The sequence below is a fragment of the Pteropus medius genome, unplaced genomic scaffold (genome assembly GCF_902729225.1).
Source record: "Pteropus medius unplaced genomic scaffold, Ma_sr-lr_union100, whole genome shotgun sequence".
Lineage (NCBI taxonomy): Eukaryota > Metazoa > Chordata > Mammalia > Chiroptera > Pteropodidae > Pteropus > Pteropus medius.
The window spans coordinates 20,856,724-20,876,424 of record NW_024347791.1 but is presented as its reverse complement, the minus strand read 5'-3'; the positions used below and the strand labels follow the sequence as shown (position 1 = coordinate 20,876,424).

The 19,701-nt window shown below is 37.1% G+C and overlaps 1 protein-coding gene across 2 annotated transcripts in view; it reads right to left on the bottom strand.

Moving 5' to 3' along the window:
- Positions 1 to 4,069, bottom strand: part of SEMA3D (semaphorin 3D) — a 171,679-nt gene extending 167,610 nt beyond the window's left edge. Inside the window, exon 1 of one of the 2 annotated variants that reach the window (XM_039878233.1) lies at positions 3,605 to 4,069. The gene's annotated coding sequence lies outside the window, so the exon portion shown is untranslated. The remainder of the gene's footprint in view (positions 1 to 3,604) is intronic. The other variant, XM_039878231.1, reaches the window with a different exon arrangement.
- Between the last annotated feature and the right edge of the window lie 15,632 nt (positions 4,070 to 19,701).

Below are 19,701 nucleotides of genomic sequence, written 5' to 3'. Positions count from 1 at the left end.
CTTCTCAAGGAACATATGTCATCAAAGCACTATATTTCCCAACCAAAACATTAAAACTCAGAGTCACATTTGTTTTTCTCAAGATAATGAAGCTATAACAAACAATCTGAAGAATACTAATATGCATTAAACCATCACCAACTGGAATGTTTTCCCCTTGAGACTGAGAAGTTGATATTCTGACTACTTCATAAAAATGGGGATGACTTAACCCAGTAACTTTGTACAAGCAATAAACAAACACTGGGCCACAGAAATACCTGCTGATTCCAGGAGACATCTTCAGAGACACTTTGAAGCCTGTGATAAACCTTTTAAGAGTTAACAAATGCCTATGTAATGAAATGATAATATAGTATGAAGAATAAGAAATGGGCACCATTAAAATTCCTATCTTAATTTAACTGCAACCTTAAACAATATATTTTCTGATTTTGAAAAAGAAAAAAAAGTAAATCAGCTCAGTGACTCAAGTTCAACCTTATAGTTGATCTGTTAGCCTATCATTGGAAACAGTGTATGTGCTTCCTCTGCTTTTGTAATTGTTTATATTCTAGACCTTCCATGCCACCAAAAATAATTCTCACTCCCACCCTTACAAGCCCTCCCTCACCACACACACACACACACACACAGATTAAAATTTCGGTTTATCCTCATGCATTTTTCTCATGCAAAAATATAAAGCAATTTCTTTAACTAAGACATGCCTATAAACACAATTCTGCAAGAAGGCAAAAGAAAGGCCACATAAGAATTTCTATACCTTTTACTCTTGGTTTCTACTTGTGTTGATTATAGTTTCCTGGTAATTCCAAAACGTTTTGCATTGCCAGACATTTTTCCTTGACCTCCCTCTTAGAAAGTCAGCAGGAAAGTAACAGAAATCAAGTCATTACTCCTCCTAAGTGATTTGGCAACAGACTATTACAAAGGTGAACCAGTGGTGCTGAAATATGAAGTAAGTTTTTAGGTATTTTGGTTATGAAGGCAATAAATAGACTAAGGAAAACACCTCAGGAAATTTTCTCAACCCAGACATGGAGTTACTATTTGATAAAATATGTTTTTTTTTTATGTTTTCATATTTCCTTTTAAAAACTTTATTAAAGTCACAAATAATTCCTATAAAGTGCAATAAGACATTTATAAATATAGATTATTAATATCACGTACATGTGATTCATGGCCTTCAGACTTGATGTGGCCTATATCCATTCTCAACCATTTATTCACTTAAATTCTTGGGTTTTCTTCCCCTGTAAATTATAATTTACAGACATAGAGTCAAACTTAGAAAGGTCTTTCCTTTAAGTGGGGTCATGGAAAGCTGCCTAAAGTCCCTGAAAATCAGCTGACATTCACATAAAGCAGTTCCAACCTCTGCTCAGCCCCTTAATAGCTTATAATTGGACACACCAGTTAACACCTTTACATCTCATTATTCTCATCTCCAAAATGGGAATAACTGCTTTGTCTATTCTCCTAACGATCAATGCCGTTTTAAAAAATTATTATTTGTTAAGATTGCAAAAGCCAAAATGGGACACCATCCATTACTCTGTCTCTACTTTTTAATCTAAAAAAAAAAGGACACTTTCTATAGTATTGTTGAGAATATTAATAGTGATAATGTACAAAGCACCTGGGATACAATAAGTGCTTGATAAATGTCCCTTTCCTTCTCCACCAATTTTCCATTTCATAAATGGGCAAATTCCATCTGAAATGTTGCCAGTCCAGATCAGTACCCTTTTATTGTCTTTCAGCTACCTCTTGACCCTATTCTTATCTCTCCCCACATCACCTTCCTGTACTTCCTGGCCTTTCTCTTCCAAGGGCCAAGGTCTTTTCCCATCTCCCTGACCTGAACCATCATTCTGGATAGTCTGTCAGTAATGGCTCCTCTGGCCAGCTTCAGCTGCTAGGACCAGCCTCAGCGATTCCAAGCTGGACAGAGTTAAAGAAACTCCTGTTAAAGAAAGGGACTGCTCATTTCCAAACCCGACCTTTACTGCTCATCCTCCTTGCTGTCTGGCCTCGGAGCAGTGAGAGAAGCGAAGGCATCACTGGAGTGATGACATGTGGCTCTCTCCTTTCCCCACCCTTCACATTTTTCTTTCCACGTGCAGAACGCGGAAGGCTGTGTCCGCTCTTGCCCTGGCGGTTGCCATGGTTACACAATAGCAGCACCAGACCCAGGAGGGTCCCATCTCCTCTGTCTTCCCCTCAACCCTTTCCTCCCTGTTGGGAACCACCCCACCCTTCAAACACACACACAGTCGAGAACCCTTTCCTGCTAAACTTGAGACTTTAAATCACACACACACACATACGTCTTCCTTTGCTTGTGCAAAAGCACTGAAGCTTAGGAGGATTGGCAGGGGTTTGGTGGAGAAAGAGTCCTCGTAGGGACACTTGTTTTTCATTACGGCTTTATTCGGGATAAGTGGCTAAAGTTCGCCCATTTAACTCCGATGTTCGTAACACTGAATCCGGGACCTCAGTGGCCCCAGCTGTTGGGAGTAAGGCTCCTGTTCAGTCCCTTCGACTCCATCCTGCCAGCGAGAGCGCGGCGTCTCCTCTTGTCAAGTCCCCTCCGCGCGCTGGGACTGAAGCATAGTAATTCTGCCCACGAGGTTGAACACAAATCAAAAACGAAGGCGAAATCAGCCAGTGCCAAAAACGGCCTCGGCGCTGCCAGGGCAGACCATTAACGCAACAACTCTGGCTGCGTTGGTAGAGGGCCTGGGAGGGAACACCCGGGGCGAAGGGGTAAATTCGCTGGGTGAAATTCCCAAAGGGGACTTGATTCTGGGGCTTTCCCGAATGAGCCCAGCCGAAGGCTACCCAGGGCTGACCAGCTCCAGCAAGAGTGCGTTCGAGGCAACCTCATTTCCAGCTTTGTGGCTGGAGTCTGACTCCAACTTTCCCCTCTGGGTCCAGAAGGATGCACGTTTCCATCGGACGGAGCGTCGCGATTCCCTCGCAAGGAAAAAGGCGTCTTCCATCCCTCCCCGAAAGCACCACAAAAACAATCACCACTGTCACCCCGTTCCCTCTTCTAGCCCAACGGGGAATGGAGCTAGAGAGGGCGCAGAAGCCCTTAGTCTGGTTCTTCCCAGGCATTCCCCACCAACGAGTGTCCAAATCAACCTGCAGCCGGCGGAAGCCACCGGGCACATTCAAACGCGCTCCCTGACTCCTTGGCCCGGGAAGGAGTGAGGGAGCGAGGAAGACGGCGCGAAGTTTCTGGGCGCGTCTCGGGAGGAAAACTTTGCGCAGGGGCAAAGAAGAAGGCTTGGGCTGCAGCGGCCGCGGGGAGGTGGGACTGCGCCCCGCCGCCACGCTGTCCCTGGCGCGGCGCGCAAAGGCCGTCCTCTCCGCCACCGGCGCACCGATTCGCCGACGGTTCTCCCGCGCGCCCACCCCCAGTCCGCTCGGAGCCCTTTTTCTGTCCCAGGAAGGTCCCTCATGTCCAGACCGCTCCGCACCCTCTCTTTGGACCCACAACCACCCCCCAAAAAAGTCATCCCCTGCTTAAAACTGCAGTCTCTAGCGCGCCTTTCCACTGGAGTAGCAGGTGACCCGAAACCAGCCTTACCTGTCGCGAACTCTTCTTGCCCTCTCCCTTTGCCTGGTGTCCCTTCAGGAAGAGAGGAGGGGGATGCAGATTGTGGGTGTGCGAGGCGGCAACCCGAGGCCAAGGCGCTAGCTCCTCTAAGCGGCAGTCCTGGTTTAGCCGCGGAGCTGCCGGCGGCCCTGGAGGAGCGCAGAGGCTGGGGCCGCAGAGGCCACGCCAGGAGGCAGGGGGCGCTGCTGGCCCCCGAGCGCAGTGCCGGGACCGGCGGAGAGCCAGGCACCAGCTGGAGCTTTGGGGAGGCGAGGGTGGCGAGGAAAGGCACGCTCCGAACGGGAGGACGGCTTTTAAGTTTGTGGTGTGACCGCAGCAGCTGTTCTGGGAGAGACTCAGTCTTTCTAAAAAGGGGATGCTCAAAACGCCGGGGATTACCTCTCCCCTTCCGATCTCCTCCCCCAGCCCTCGGCTCCCCCTCCTTCTGCGCACGCCAATCCTCCCCAGCGGCAGAAGTCCATCCCTGCCCGCGCGCAGGCTGTCAGCAGCGTGGATTAAATGTAGCTCCAGACGCGCTGAGGGATGTTTTTCCGGACAGGGCAGTGTGTAAAGCAACCTCTGACGTCTGAGCCCGTGCTCAGACGTGACTTAGAACCTTTTTATCCTATACCATAAAGTCTCTAAGGACCTCCTGCGGAAGAAACAGGACAAAGGTTGTCAGAAAAACTCTGAACCTCAAAAGAGTATCTGTGTTCCAGTATGTAAAACCCTCGTCCACTGTTCTGGCCTTGAAAGAGTAGGCATGGGGATGAGTGACAGAGAACAACGCTCCATTAAGGGGCTGGCGCCCTGGAAAAACCAAGACGAGGAAAAAACAAAACAAAACACGAAGACGTAAGTCTCCGTTCCCCTTTACCTCATACCAGGTGAACAGAGATATGTGACTTGTTACTGTTTTAGAATGTTCCCTTTGTAGATTTGTACACATCTCGGTCATGCAATAGGAAACTTGCAAGAATCCGAGGATCTGAGGTGGACACACATTTGGAGGAGCCTGAAACTTACACAATTTGGAAGTCGGATTTCCTTTTTTAAAATAATGCAGAAATAACTTAATTCTACAGATTTTGCAGAAAACATATGACCATGTGATTTTTTTGTCAGGCTGCCCTCAGGGACATGGAAAGGACCTATAGAAGTAATGACTCCTGACGCTTGGCCCTTATTAGCTGCGTGGTAAATCCTTCCGATTGGAACTCTAGGTCTGTAGTCACACACCTTACACTTATTAGTGCCAAACATAAAGCTGACTAGGGGTAGAGCCATAGAAAAAAGAAAATGTCAACTTGATGTAAGAGCACAGCCTATAAGGTCTCAGAGCTCTCTTGGCGAATGACAAGGGATGTTTTGGTTTGGGAGTAGTGAGCAGACAATGGCAACAATGGAAGAACAGGAAAGAAGGAGGAGACTCTTCATTCAGCCTCCCCTCAGCAGCAGTGAGGGCCACAGAAGTTAAGTCAATCGTTTTAAGTTACAGATGGTTCGTGGCAGAGCCAGGCTTAGGAGGGACTCAACTTTACTAACTCTGACCAAGGTTCTTTCCCGTGTCTCATGCTGCCCATCTCTCTAACTGTGGTTTTGGCTGTAAAGCAACTAACCCATAATTTTCCTCTGTGGATACAAGAAAACTTAAGTTCTTATAGACTATTTCAACCTATAGCAACTTTTTTCTGAATGTTTTATTTTCAATGTTATACTACTCATTTTTGCAATCAACCATACCCTTGGTGTGTTTATAGTATTTTTTATATTTTTATATTTTTTATTTGTTTATGCCATTGACCCTCAATCCAAATTGCAAGCTCATTGTGAGGACAAAGTATTTCTTTTGTCTAGTTTAGGTTTTGCACATGGTGATTTCATGATAAGTATTTTTTTTTAAAACTCTCTTAATTTTCTAATAATTTTGTCAGTTTATTGGCCAGAATACTGTGTTTAACCAGAATTGTGGTTAACTCTGGATTTTCCCTTTTTTCCTCCTCCCTAACTCCTAGCTCAGTATACTCAGACCAAATGTCTCCCTTTTGCTACTATTTTAACCTTTTCAACCAAGACCCTACAGAATTAACCGCTCCCTCCTATTTTCCCAAAGCACTTGAGTTTTTTTACTATTATAAGTCTTTTTCATAGTGTATGGTAGCTTTACATGTGTCCGCATCACATACAATAGCATTGGCCATTTTGTGTCTTTGTTTCCCCAAGCCCCTAAAACAATGCCTCTGAATTTGTATTGAAATGATTTAGTTTGAAGTATCCTGACTTCAAAATTAGATTGTCTTTTCTAGGGCATCCTGAACATACTATAAGAAGGCAACATCTGGAAACTGGGTTCTGTGCTTTTCTTCCTTTTTATTACTCTGAGCATGCAGCAGACAGACTCAACTATGCAGCACAAAGTTGTGAGAAATGGCCTCAGCTGTGTCCATGGCTTTGTAATTCTCAGGATACTTCTCTGTCTGAGTGTTTTGCATATAGTAGGTGTTTAAGAAGTAGTAGTTGGAGAGTAAATGAGTTAATGAAAACAGTGAATATGATGATGATAATCAGTCACTGAATCTAGTTCTGATTTTCTACTAACTATACAGAAATCTATCAGCATGGTTTTATAACCCTTTCTAAGAATTTGAGATCTACAGTCATCAAAAGCAATTTGGTGATCTGGTCTGTAGGGCTAATACCCTGAGTCCTTATAATAACATCCAGTGGGAAGTCTATTTTACATTAAGTTTTGTTAACATGTAAGGTGTATTATATACAGTTTAACTCATCTCCAAGGGGGACTATTCAAAATTCAACAAGTGATCCTCAATTACACTGAAAGAGATGTGTGTATCATCAATAAGAACTACCTAATGCTGATAAGCTTATTTCAGTCTGAGGGAAAAGGGAAAGAGGAAGAAGAAAAAGGAGAAGGAGAAGAAAAAGAGAAAGAGGAAGAGGAAGAAGAAGAGGAAGAGGAAGAAGAAAAAGAAAAGTAAGAAGAGGAAAAAGAAAGCACTTCTCAGGAACTTGGAAAAATTTTTGAATAAGTAAACTTGTCTTGAGGGTCCTCTGTGACATATCACCCCTTACCCATCTCCACTAGGGCTCAAGGATAGAATCTGAGTAAGTTTTCTTACTGTATGATAGTAGTTATGTGTTAGATAATGTGAAATGTACTATTTCCCAAAGAATTACATTTTAATACTTTAAGATGCCAAAGAATAGAGTTCTAATTGTAGAATTTCAAGAATCATCAATCTACGTTGGGAGCCATAGGGGAAGTCAGCAGGGATGGGTAAGAGTAGAATGGGTATATTCTAGACTTTTCCAATGCTACATATAGCTACTTTAGCCCTGCAGACAGGAGAAAGATAATTACTGGGCTTAGAATTTAAATCCAGCAGGCTCTCAGAGGATTTGGCTGTATTTTCAGCAGAAAGTACATCTGTAGCCTGTAGATGTTTTCCAACAAAATCTATAGTCCTAGTATCCTAGTTCTCTCTGTACAATCTGCTATTCACAAATTAAAGGGAGGGGCAGTTAATTTGGTGAATTTAAAGGGGGAAAAAAAAGAATAGATAAGAGGTCACACAGTTCTATGCATAGAGATAATGAAAGTGGAGCTAAAACCCAAGCCATTTAATGTTCACTTCAATAAAACTAGTTATACCTTGGTCATACATTAAAATAAATATATACTATTTTATGAATGTTTTCTCACATATTAACATATCAGTGCTGACAGATATTGTTATGCTCGGATGAGAAAACTGGGATATATGTTAGTTTATGTCTAATTGGAACAAGTGATGGCATGAGTTGAAAGCAGCTCACCTAATCTTTTACCAAGTATTTTCCCTTATAAACCAGATATTTTTTCATCAGTTTAATTTGATCAAAGCAATACATTCATCACTGGATCATTAGGTAGTTACATATTAAGGTCATTAGATCATGTTTAGTGGTGGAAAAGAACATACCTGACTTTTATCTTTATTTCAGTATTAATTGCATGTGCATAGAACTCTCACAACTAAATGTATCTCATCATTGATGATTCTTGAAATTCTACAATTAGAACTCTATTCTTTGGCATTTTAAAGTATTAAAATGTAATTCTTTGAGAAATAGTACATTTCACATTATCTAACACATAACTACTATCATACAGTAAGGAAACTTACTGTATGTATCTCTGTTTCTCATCATCAAATAAAAACAAAAGTTTGTTAATTGAACTGTAAAATTATCAGAACTTTGCTTAATGTCTTTGAGTTTTAAACTTATAACATCATAAATAATCATAAACATTCAAAGTTAAGAGAATCTTCAGACATTTTCTAGCCCTCATGTTATACATGAGGAAGCAAAGGTCCAGAAGATGGTGTGATCACCCAGCTCCTTCTGACTCCTGCCTCAGTGCCCTCTATACTGCAGCACCCTGCTATAGAACCTTTTCTTGAAAAAAAAGAAAAATCAGCTATTTTTCAAAACTTTTCCAAGTCAGAATCTTAAGGTTATATTTACTTAGCTGGGTTGGGGTGTGGTGAATAATTAAATTCAGCAGGAATGCACTTCAAAATAAAAATAAAAACACAACCCAACCCCTTTGGCCCAAGTCCTGAGACCTCAGAAAAGAAAACCTCCTTGTCTATGAACATTTACTAGAGGGTGGAAAGGCTTTCTATGCCTGATATGAGTCCACATCGTTGTTGCAGAATGGGGAGTTTATGTCAAATAAATGACTCTTTTTAAAAAACAATGTTCTTATGTCAACAAACAATCCCCAAGGAGGTATTTGAAGGAAAAATAAACAACTTTTCTATACATCATATAAGAAAAAAATACCATTTTAAAGTTTACTTTTTTAAATACTTCATACCACCACCACTCCACCCTTAGAGCACACTTTAGATACAGTGTATTCTTCTAAGAAAAGGGGGAAGGAGAGGGATTCCTATGATACCTAATTGAGGCAAGCCTTATTTGTATAAGGGTGATGAAACCAAGAAAAATATGCCCTCTTGTGGCTTATTTGTTCTAGTTCACAACTAATCAACAGTACTCTATTATTTCTTGAAACTCAAGCATACCTATATTCCAAGTGGAATTCAGCTATTCCTTTGTGTAGTAACTGGAGAGCAGGTCTAAGCAGAGAGCAGGAAGCATTCCAAGACTTCTGCTTTGTTCAAGGTCATAAGCAGCTGCTTAGCCACAACGAAATCAGTATCCCTAAAAAAGAGAAGATTATCCAAAATATCCCACAGATTCTTACAGATATTTTAAAACTATCTTCTAAATAAATGCATTAGATAGAATTTCTTTCCTAAATAGTGAAGTTTGTTTTGGATAGACTTAAGCCATCAGTTTCCACAAACAGGAGAAAATTCATGATTTCCTTTACTACTGTATTTGTGCCTCTACTATTTCTTTAACGGTGAATAATGCTTATTTTTTAATTAAAAAAATAAAATATATAATGAAGCAGTTACGAGAATGCTGATTTTCATTCTGTGCATATTTTTCTTTCCCCCTAGTTTCTTGGAAATTAGGATATAACAAATGTATTACATCCTATGATTGCAGATATAACTAATTTCATGAAACCATGAAAAATGCCCACCATGTTTTCCTAACAATAGCAAAATGAAGATCAGATGGGTTTAGTGGTCAATGACCTCTGCTGATCAAGCGAATGACTTTTACTTAACTGATTTAAATAACTTAGTAACTAAGTGAATATCAAAAGTTTAAAACAAGCCAGTTTGCTAAATCCTTACTCCAACCCTATTATAATAATTATTATTATGAGTAACATTATTATTATTTTACATACAAAGAAACTTAAAATCAAGTAACTTAAATCATACATTTTTTTCATCTGACTGGATCTATTTATGTATTAAGTAGGCCAGCATGCCATTTCCTAATCTGCACCTTTACATTAGCAAGTTGCTGCTAAAATAGAACAAATTGTATCTTTCTTATCTGAAAAAATAAATATAACTTTCCAAAGTGCCCAATTTAAACATGGAACAGTTGTTTTTCTAAGTTACAAGCTAAAATGAAATCCTTTTAAAAATTATTCTTTTATCTAGGTCAATGATCCTGCTACCCTTGAAGCACAGATACGTGCTTTCATTATAATTATCATTTGCAAGGAGCATTCATAAACTAGTTCAAGACTTTTAATTTTACTTTAAATTTAGTAAATAATAATGAATTACTATACTATAATACTACTAACAAAGTGCATTCTCTTTCTCCTTGCAACCCATGCAGAATTATCTTTTCCTATGTCAAGTGAAGTTTTACTACCCAGATTTTATTCATGTGTTTGCCAAGAGTGTCCACATTAAAAGTCTATGATAATACATATATTTTAAAAATTATCTTCAACTTTACCATATTTAAAACTTCCAATTCTGAGAACGGAGCCAATTTTAAAAGACAAAAACATGGTCATTTAAAAATGTATTAAAAATTAAATCAATATTTCACTAATTAAGAATAAAAAATAAGTCATCCATAATAGTGAAAGTCAATATATTAAGTATGATATTTTTTATGGCAGGCACAATGTTAAAAATGATGATCTGCCAATATTAACTATTAAAATATTACAAATTTATGATATTAAAACAGTGAGGTACTGGTTAGTGAATAGGTAACCAAATAATTAAAACAAACAGGAAGTCCAGAAAACAGACTTAGATATATATTATAAGTCATTTATATAGTGAGAATTTTGTTTTCTGGATCCAAAATTGAGTGGACAGTCAATGCCTTGTTTTCTAAAAATTACTTTTATGTAGTATTTGAAATATAAAAATAGCATACATACACACTAAAATAAAAATCAGACCCAAGAATATACCACCCAACTTAAGAATTAGAACATTATGAGTATCTTCGAAGTTATCTTTGTGTTCTTTGCCTACCACACAGAAGTAAAAAGTTATTTTAAATTTAGTGCTTATTTTCTCTCCCTTTTCCCACATATGTATATGCTCCACACAATATATTGCATGTGTTGTTTTTAGCTTTATATAAATAGTATCAGTTTCATAAAAATGGTCATTTTTTGTGACTTTCTTTACTCCGCAGTATCTAAGATTCACTTCTCCTATTGTGTATACTGCTGTTTTCTTCACTTTCATTGCTTTAATTACATCAGTGTGCGAATATATGAGTTATTCATTCTCATAATGACGGCTAGTTGAGCTGTTTCCAATATTGTGCTATTACGAACAATGCTGCATGAACATGTTGGTATATGTCACCTCATTTTCCCCTTACGCAACTTAATCTGTCTCAGCCCTTTATGAGCCCGTTATAAACACAGAAACCAGTCCACATGTGTCAAACCAAAGGCATTTGATATAAGGAATTGGAGGAAAAGATGTTGAAAGGAGCGATAAAAGAGAGAAGAAAAGGTTAGAAAGAGTAAAAGGAAAAGAATGATACTCGGAGATGAGATACTAGTAATGCGCTAAGGCTATAAGTCTCTAAGTCCACCTGCTGCTGCACTATTGGTCCTGACGTTTTGTTACTGGCACTTAGTTGTCTACGCTGTGTGTCTGGAGCTTGGTCCTTGAATCCCCCACGAAAGATTTGCGTGAAGGTTCATCGTTTGAAGAAGAAAGGGTAGGCAAGGGGTAGCAAGCAGAAGCGGTTTTATTAAGTAAAGCAAAGTACTCTTGGGAGAAGTCCAAGCAGGAACTTGGATAGAGGACTGAATGCCCCGAGGAGCTGAGAGTTTGGCCCAGGGTGTTATGTTAGTAATAAGGTGTTTTTGTCCTCCTTCAGCCCCTCCCATCTTGAATGGTGCAAATTCCCAGCTCCTCCCTCTGAACCACCCACTCTTGCCCCGGGAACTCGCAGTGTGTGCCAGTAGAGTTTGGAGGTAGGCGCCTGCTCAGTCAACTAATTTTGCCCATTACGGTTGAGCACCCCCAGAGTAAAGTCATATAGTTGTCATCCATAGTTAACAGACCATGGGGAACAAGGAAGGCACCTACAGCTGCCAGATATCTTGCTTTTTCGTCTAGCTTTGGGTATATGTTCAACTACAATGTCCTGTTATATATATTTTATTGTTAAACCCATCTTGGGGCCTCATTAACCCCTCATTGTACTTCTCCCTCTGGATCATATCTACCTACCCTGTCAGTTCCTGTGCTTATTGGTCTGCTGAAATGTGACACCTTAACCAGGACTGAGCTGATGAAAAGTGTTATCTCTGCAATGCTGAAGTTAGAAACACCTCCATCCTGTTACCTCTCCACCTGCAGCTACCAGAACCTACCAGCACCTGCCTCATTCTAAGAGCCAGAAGCATACACCATTTGTTTCTCTTGCCTACGGATCTGCAAATTTCTTCTCTTGACTAAATCTAACCAAGGGCCAGGTGGCAAAATAGTACAAAATAGAATTTTCATATTCCCAGGCCCAGATGGAGTATAGAAGGCAGCTATGAAGTTGAGAGAAACCAAATATATGAAGTTGTGAGAAACCAAATATATGATTAATTTTCATGACTCATCAACATTTAACATGAAGTCAATTTTTCTGTTATTCTATATATTTCCATAAGGTCTACCCTCTACTTTACTTAATTCTTCTTTAACCTCATTTTTTTCATCCATTTCATTTCTTTTACACTGAAGTATGGCAGTCTAATACTTTTAGTGGTTTTCTATTTCTTTTGCATCACCTGTAGTTTCTACTTTATAAAGTTAGTTGTTTTGATATTTGGTCCATAACATCTTCATTGTGTATTGTGGTCTTTAGTATTATAAACTGTCCCTTTTAATGATTGTTTTATCTGTTCTACTTTGTTTATAATCAGGATTACAACTCATGCTTTCCTATTGTTTACATTTCTTGATATATCCTTGCTCATCCTTTTATTTTTAGCCTTCTGAATAATATGTTTAGGTTTGTTCATAAATTCAATATTTAATTACCTTTTACTTCATGAGGCAGTTTAAAAATATATATCTCTTAGTAAATGAGTTAAGCCAATTACATTTAATATGACTAATTTATTTCGACAAACTCGGTCATATTATTTTGTGCTCTATGTACTATATACATAATGTTATATTTTTGTAATTTTTTTATGTTGTCTGGTTTTCATTTGTTTTTCCTTGTTTTTCTTTTCTTTTTTTTTCCCTTTTTTATACTGTTTATTTTGAAGGGAAGTGATTTCCATTAGCTGAAATGTTTTTTTTATTATTATTTAATTTTATTAGTTTCAAGTATACAGTACTTTGGTTAGACATTTATATAGTTTATAAAACGATCCACCTAATTGCCCTTTCTCTCCTCTGGCTCTCCACCTAGCCATTACATTAATGCTAACTGCATTCCCTATGCCATGCTCCCCATTAACTGAAATGTTTTGATTCTCTTTTTCTGTTTTCTTTTCACTGAATTACATATGGATGTTTTTTTTCTAATTTCTGCTCCTTTTGAAAAAACAGATTTTCCTAGATCAGCAATAACAAGTAATCTTTATGAGCATTTGGGTGTGTGGAATCTTAAATTTCAGTTTCTTAGTTCTAGAATATCCTCTCCTTTGCACGGTAAAAGGCAATTTTATTCATAGACGTCTCCTTTCATTTCAGAGAAGGGGAGGATTGGTCAGTCTGTTGATTTTTCAATTATCTTTTGTTTCCATAGGATGCTTAATTCCCACTATTGTTCCATCTTTCCTACCAGCGCCGGTCTTCCAAGGAATATCTCCTCTTCCCCAGAAGCTGTGCTTTTCCCAAACTGCTAGCTGTGATCCTACACACTTCTAAGTCCCTTTTTTATAATTCCCCAGCAGTCTGTGCTGTGACACTGTTCAGTATCTCAGTGTGGGACTCATTCTTGTGGCCATTTTATGTTTTCTCCCCTTGCTCAGCTCCAACACCCTCTCCTTGTTTCTGTTCAGCCTCCTCTTCCTCATTTTTTGTTTATGTTGGTTCCAGATCTGGCCCTATTCACATTCAGATATTTATTTCTTTATAGATATGTAAATTAAGGATTGTGGTATTTTCTGTCTCCTACTTAATCTCTAGGCATTAGTTAAGAGTGGTTTTATGAGAGTTTCTTCTTGTTATACATAGGTTTTTAGAGGCTATGGAGAGAAATTTCAATGTAGGTAGTTGCCATTATTCTATAGAAACACAGATTTTTCTTATTTTTTTCTATAAAAACAATTACATTATGTTTTTAGACTTAGGAAAATTATGTAGTAGAAATAGAAAGATATATAATTCTGGAGAATTAGGAGATAACTTCTGGAATGATATTCTTGCATAGGTAAAGGAGGGTGAGATCTAGTACCCAAGTTGAAAAGTTACTCTTAATAAGAGTGAGTACAGTTTCTCTGTAGTAAAATGAGGAATGGCAGAGTTATGTGCGCTGAGAAGCAGGCCAATGGGTAGAAGTTTTGGTGTGAGCTTGTGGAAGTTCTCATTTCCTCTCTTTCCTTGATCATGTAGATACATTTACGACCAGTAGCTGAAGTAAATACTGGAGTGAAGTGTAATGAGGAGGTAGCAGAAGTATGAGATAGATATCCAGAAGAGTAGGGGTGTACTAGTAAGAGAATTAGTATGATTCTATATTTTCATTCTAATACATTTTAGAAATATGAATATGTTCATGTAACGATATTATCTGTTCAGCTGTGATTGTTTGTGGCTGATTAAACAAATTATTATATTTACCCACAATTGTAGTTTTGTCATATGTTTTGAAGACAGAAAGGAATATTTCAAAAACAAAAAACCATACAGAGCGTTTTATTGGAGTTCAGAGAAAAAAGACATGACCAAAGGTTGTGTAGAAGAGGATATAAAGTTAAGTGTGTGAATAGACTACCATTATGATGGATTTTAACAAGGTCCTGCAAGATGAGCAGAATATAAGCAGCCAGAAAGCATGGGGGTATGAGAGCATGATATGTTGCATGGTAAGGCTATTTCATGAGGAAAATATGTGAACAAAGTCTTGATGTGAGAATGTGGGCACTGTGTTAAGGGGAATATGAAAATATTCAATTTTCTTGAAATGAAGATCTATAAAAGTAAAGAGAAGAAAACGAGACTGAAAAAGTAGATGCGCAAGATATTGTGTCAGACTTGTGATGCCTGACTAAGAATCTAGTACTTAGAAATTGAGAGATATTAAAACAAAACAAAAAATCCCAACTTTGAACAAGTAGTGATATCAATGACCCTTACTTTAAGAAGCTTAGCCTGCCAGTAGCATGTGTTAGAAGAGACAGAAATTAGAAGCCAGAAGTCCTTCTAAGAGATTATTACAATATTCTAGGGTAATAAGGATCTGAAATTAAGGGATGACCCATAGAATTAGAAAAAGAATCAGTCAGATATTAGAATCGTTGAAAATCATACATCCTATGTAATCTAGACTAAAGAAAGAAAGTAGCTTTAAACATAAATTATTTTAGTATAACAAATTTATAATAAAGGATACTTTTTAAAACATTTGAGCGCTTAATAAAATAAATTCATATTTTAGCATTGACAGAGAAGAGGCTTGTAGACTAGAATAGAATATTACTTAATTGACCTTTTCTGCTTTACTCATCTTAGGGCAGTGACTTTTCCAGCTTGCTGAAAGCATTTGAAACTGACTGAGCATTTTTCCACAGCACCTGAATGAATAGACCTTCCAGACGGCAGCTATTGATCTGACGTGGTAAGAACAGACTGCCAGTCACTTAAAAATAGCCTTCTAAGGTTATTTATTGATTTGGTTAGACTCGGAAATTATTTTTTTCTAGAAACAGCACCCAGACCTACCCCGGTGCAATACAACCTAAAGTTACTATGTAATACAATTCTATGGAAAAGATATATTTAGTTCTGTCAATGTAGAATGATGAGGGGACTCTTAGTAATGGTAGGTATGAGTACTTGCTTCTTCCATATTATTGATTGTTAATATGATCAGGAAGAAGAGGCTTCTTGCACAGTAGCGAGGCTAAGAGGGGGCTGAGTGTCCTGAATAGAGGCTTTTGGAAGTAAGGAGATCATTGGAACCAGGGTTAGTTTTCCAATCTCACTCAGTATTTTCTTCCTCTAGCCTTAGGAACTTTTTGCATCCTTTTTTCCTATCAACATTCCCTATTTCATTTTTTCCCATTCCAGGAAGAATTTCAACACACTAGTACCTGTTTTTCTTGGTACTCTCTAGACTCTGAAATAAATTCAAAGATATTTTGAAATTTTCTAATGAATTGTAACATCAATAATGAGGGAAATCAAAACAAAAGAGTTCCCTTTAATTTTTATTTTTTTTTTCTCTTTTCCATCTTTCCCCTTCCTTTCCCCTCATCTTTCCCTTTACTTACCTTAGCTAAAATAAATAATTTAAACTTTTCTTTTAAGTTATGTTTCATCTCTTTTGGATTAAGAGTGATCACACTCTCAGGCAATTTGTTCTTCTTCCTTTTGCTTCTTTCCCTAAAATTGTGGCCTGGTGCTTGCATAGCCTTGCAGCAGTAGAAGAGTATGAAAATCCTGGAGTGAGATGTCTTCAGTATCTTTCTGTCCTCCAGATTATATCTATTATCTATGTGGGTGATTCTTGCTCTGTTGTCTTCTTCAGCAAAATCCATGATTGAGGCAACTAGTAATCTTTTGATTTCATCAGGCCCTGTAGCATTTCATGACTGTGTCAAGCTTACCTCAGCCTTCACTGGTTCTAGAGATACTGTGAGATCTGCCATCTATACCAACATAGACACTGCTCAGGCAGTCTCCTCTACTGAAGATTCTTGCTATGACATCTTAACTTTCTTCATAGTCTCTCCAGGCTTGTAGTTTTGTCTCTTTAGCTTTAGAGTGTAAAGGTTTAAGTGAGATACTCAAATGCTTAAAATAATATCAAAAATTTGGGAGCAAATGTCCAAAACATCATCTAGATGGCATTTCCTCACCAGAATGTGGGTGAGACTTGACATTGGCTTGGAGTGAGGGAGGGAAAGACTATGATGTCGTTAAAGTTTAGCTTTAGACTCAGCATTTGACTCAAACATGCTATTTGCCAAAATCCACTTCTACACCATTTTTGTTGTATCAGAACTTTTGCAAGATCAATGATTCTATGCTTAATAGATTGTCATCATATCAAATAAATTCTGTTTCTGCTTCACATTCTTCCCGACATATTTCTTAATCTTACAAAAGTAACAATACTTATAGTGTGGAAATTGAGTAATTGTTATACAATTGTCATGGATAGACAATAGAACAGACACAGTGAAGATTATAATTAATTGAGAAATCGCAATTAAATTTTTTTAAAAAAATATTCTTTAGTTATGTGCTTAAAAGATGATTAAAGTGACATGTGACAGGAATACTGATCATAAGAAGGAAGATAAAGGGGTATTTTTATTATTCTCTTTCAGCCAAACTCTATAAAAAAGGAAAGGTTTTATAATAGCCTTGTCATTTATTTATGTAAGATGTACCAACAAGGTAGAATAGCAGTGCTCATGTTGAAAACAGTGCTTCGACAAATGTCAGCACAGTTCTTTTTAAATAACACATACTTAATACCATCCAATGCTTGCAGAGATAGTAGTTTGCTGAAACCAGCTGTAGAAGAAATCAAACTGATATTCTTTCAGAGTGCAAATGTTTCTTATGTTATTTGCTGTGAAGAATCTACTAATCATTCTACTCCAGGGAAGATGTTGAACAAAGTATACATTTAATGAGAGCAGAGATCTAGGTGAAAATGCAGGCATGTTATTTATTTTTATCTTATATTCTAGTTGTATTAATTTGTTGTCACATAGCTAGACTCAAGGATTAAGAATTTTTTAAGTGATTTTGTGAAGCAGCAGGTACATATAAATATAAATAAAACTGTAAGTTAGGACAATCATGTTAATTTTGGAAAATATATTCAGTAAGTTTTTTTTAATTATTAAAAAATATTTAATTTGTTTTTTTTTGCCTCAGTGAAATTTTAACTTTACCAGTCTTCAAGTTTTGGAGCTAAAGTAGAAATAGGTCTTTATCTTGGTCATTTACTATAGAAAGAAAAATAGTTTAATAAATTAGTCATAGCATCACCATCTACAGTGCCCACTGTCAGATGAAAATATCTTGTTTCACTGACCTCAGAAGATAGTGAGTATCCTACAAAATTCAAATTTCATTTATTTAAATAGTATTCTAAAAAAATCCTAATTTACTCAGATTCAGTTTTCAAACTTGCACACAATAATTTACAAAAGAAAGTTCAGTAACTTTATTAATTACAAAACATTATAAACATTTGATTTACATAATTATATTTACCAAGTAACTACATCAATTGTAAAACATTGCTTAATTTAAAAATTTAATATACAAATATGTAAAAACAAGTTGAGATACTTCTTGCCTTATTTAATCATTATAAAGTGATCATCATAGCAACCAACAAGTATCATATTTGAGCATCCATATGATATTGCAAATTTGCATTAATATGACTATATGGACAAAGTAACTATAGACAGTGCTAAGAAATTAATTCATTTTAATGCCAAACTTTAAAAAAAGTAAACCATTAAAACATTTTAGAAAATAATTTTTAAATAATATTTTCATTTTTTATTTGTTTTATTTTCTAGGAGTTTATTCTATAATAGTGAAATTTGGATTTGGCCTCAGGTTAGGCCAAATTTGATTTTGCTACATGGTGGTTTGCATATGCTTTATACAAAATAAAAAAAATTGGAAATCTGATCCTGGAGTAGCAGCAGAGGTTACTTTGAGAAGGTGATACTCTCACCTACTCCATCGGGTCTCACTCTACACTGCTGCTGGGAAATGTGAAAAGAGAAGGATGGCAAAGAAAGTTAACCAAAGTGGTTATAAGATATATCCTTCTCTGACACACATTTATATATAACTTTAAGCAGCAAAGAAAATCCACACGTCATTACACATAATCTAGATATGTTCATTGGAAAAGGGAAATTTTGGAAAGATTGGTACCTCTGAGGAAAGACAAGTATGAGACATGTGAATATCCTAACTGAATATAGTCAAGGACAATTGGCTTTTTTACACCCCACTAGTCTTGTTTAATTCCATCAAGACTTATTTACAGCCCATTAGTTTTATTTAACCCCAGATCAACACTGCACAGAATCGACTTTTCCATTTAATATGTAGTAACAACAAACTATATTAATCAAAATTAGTATAGAATAGAGTAGTCTGAGCATGAAATCTCTTCAACAGAACAAACTAAAAAATATATCTATTGGTATGATTGAGGGCGAAACTGAATCTATGAGAAGACTACTTATTTTTATAGTGTATAAAAGTATAGATTTTAGATGTGATACACACGTACACACAAGTACAACCAGTACAATAATACTGAAGCTTTGTGCAAATTAAAGTCATTACAGTTTTACATACACAATCTGGACTCCTGGATAGATACTAGTTAGACATTGGTGAATCAGGACTCCTCTGAAAGGATGAGGGAGAGGAAGCAGGGAGAGATTAACATATAACAATGCATCACCACTGAGTAGATGCTCTGTTTTTCACCAACCAATTATCTAAAACCTTTTAAGAACAAAGGAATTACTCTTTATTGATCATCTCCCTTTTTGTCCATCTTATGCTCCTCACCCCCACCTTTCCTTTGAAACATTTCTAATGATTCATTCCTTTTTTTCCCAAATAAAAGTTTATGTCAAACTACCAATCAGTACAAACTCTAACCTTCAAAATTAATATATTAATTTAATATATTAAGATTTTTCAATAATAAATGATCCATTAGTTTTTGAGCTTTTAGGCTCTAAACATATTACATGCAGTGTCTACATTGTTTAATTCTCATTAAGGTCATCTGAAATATAGTTTTTAAAAACAACTAAACACTACTCTTTCTGCAATTCTTGATCTTTTTCTTGGTTATTATTAGGCCTGGCAGACTACTTACAATATATTCAAATTCTTCATTCAAAAATTTACAATAATATCAGAACTGAAATGATAATTCCTGAAGCTACCATAGAAAATTGTGGGACTTTAGGT